The following is a 2408-nucleotide window of genomic DNA, read 5'->3' as shown; positions in this document are numbered from 1 at the left end:
TTATTCCTTTTGATTTTTTTTAAGCAGCTCTCAAGCAAACGATATGCAGGTACGACTGCCGAATAAATACTCCGTACATCTCCAAAATGCGAAGGCCACGGCCGGCCGCGCAAAGGTCAGCTCTCGAAAGCCGAGAACGCGGGCTTGACACGTATGTGCGTAAAATTCGCGGGCGGGCGAAATTCGATCGGGAGCTGAAGCGGCTTGATTATCATGCCCAAAATGTGAAGCCCATTGGCGAGCCAGGAGTGCTGGTGGGATAAACAGTATGCGTGTGGAAAATCGCGGGCGGGCTTTAACGGACGCCGGTTTGGCTGCTGTGCGGACCGGCCAGCGGGATGCCCCCGCTACTGCGAAACGCCACAGCGTGAAGCAGTGTGAAGTCGAGCGGGCGCGTCCGCAGGTCATTTGGCATGCAGGAGTGCACAGAATCATTGAGCTGCTTTAATACTCGCTGCTTGGAGAAAATAATACAATAGTTCAACAATAAAACAAAGAGCTGCTTAATAATACAAACAATAATAGATAGGGACAGTCGGGGAAAAAAAGAGGGTTGCTTTAACTGATGAGCTGCTGGAATTTAGATATAATAATGAAAAGATAAGGAACTTCGCTTGCATCGTTTGATGAGATACATGGCGATAAGGCAACAAAAAACAGGCATGAAAGTATGGACCTCACAAGCGGGATACAGGCATGGGCAACGTACAACGCCATTCCGGCAACCACGGTGCTGGCGTTTGTGCGTGTCCTGTAACGGCGCGGAGTTTCCTGAACAACCATAAAAGGTCATTACACCTGGGTACATGCAGCTTCGGCCGGCGAGGCAGGCCCTTGTTAGCAGTGCGGTGTACCGGAGACACGCAACGATTGCTGCACGTTGCCGCCGTCCCAGGTGTGATTCGCAACGCGCTCATGCACAAATGGGTAATTGCCTGCCTGGGTAGCAGATAGCAAATAGCCATGAAAACACATGTGACCTCGTGAAGCGGAGCGTTACATCACGCAGGGAACAAAACAGATGCGTTTTGGCGTTCAGAGTTAGGCCTGGCGATGAATCCCAGCGCAGATGCCCCCCATCGCAGCAAGTTCCGTACAGCACAGATAACGCGGAATGTGTCCTTAAGGAACGAACCGCAATCGAAATGACGGTACTCTTGCCGTGCAAGCCTTCAATCAGACATACCTACACACCTCAGCTCCTGATAGCCACTTGGCCAAGCTCCTTTACTTTTGGTTTGCTTGACATATCAGCCTTGCGTGAATATGGCTTCCAGATCCATATAACCGGTTGCCCTGCAAGCATATCATGCTTTGCTGCAGAGCTTTCTTCTGCACGGCTACTTGTACATATCCGGTGGTCACACCCCGTCCCGTCTGCACAACGTCGTTCCTCTTGTCCGTAAAGGCAGGCTGTCACTGCTGCCGCTATACCTTGTAAAACGTGTTCCGGTTCCTCTTCGTCCTCATTGTCCGCTTAACCACATTACTTATTACAGGTCATCAACACACTGGCGCAGCCTCGCATCTTGATGCATATAGGCGGGCTGATCTATACACACGAAAGCAAGGTTCTTTTCCGTGGTCAGCACTTCCTCTTTCCGTTGGGCACCGATACCTCATGCTTCCTGTCGGTCTCACGCGCACAGCACTACTCCACCACATCTCTTGGTCCAAGTACTTCCATCGCGCATTCGTCTTCCTCTGTTCCTTTTCAACAAGCCGTAGCCCTTCGCCTTCCAAACGGACGCATTCGCACTTCACCCCAGTCCAATACGGCAGCCATCAGCTATATATACAGTTCCTTCAATCCTTCCGTTGCCAAACCTAATAATACGCGGCCAGCTGCTTCACCAGATACCCACAATGATTTATTTTGAATTCATATTGTTTGGACGATTACTGGATTAATGCACAGTCAGCATAGACTTGTCCGTGAGGCATGCAGACATGCCGGACGGGTATGTGGAGTAGGCATACAGACATGTCACTGCTCTGCAACGACCTTCGAGCACGATTGGAATCCACCAGATTCTAGATCCCACCGGACAGAACCGCACTGCCACAAGCTGGTTTCAGACTGTCCATGTTATCGCCACACTGAGAAGAGCTAAAAAACATCGTTACATATTCATTTTATAGTTTTCGCAGCTTTCCGCAGTTTCCGCAGCCTTTCCGCAAAGGGCCTCCCGATTACGAAAAGTTTCCGCAGACCTGGTCAAGTTTCGGCTCGTTCCCTGCGCCTGCTTTCTGCAGCGCAGCGCATACAGCACCTTGTTCCGACTAAAGTCAAATTACAAAGTTGCGCAAAGTATAACATACATAAACTTAATTAAACATAAGAACAGATAAGACGTTTAGAGCCTTGTCGGTGACATGGACGCCGCTGTTGGCTTGGAACAGCTACT

The sequence above is a fragment of the Volvox carteri genome (assembly GCF_000143455.1).
Source record: "Volvox carteri f. nagariensis unplaced genomic scaffold VOLCAscaffold_363, whole genome shotgun sequence".
Taxonomy (NCBI): Eukaryota; Viridiplantae; Chlorophyta; class Chlorophyceae; order Chlamydomonadales; family Volvocaceae; genus Volvox; species Volvox carteri.
The sequence above is the reverse complement of the archived record's forward strand: the minus strand, read 5'-3'. Positions refer to the sequence as shown.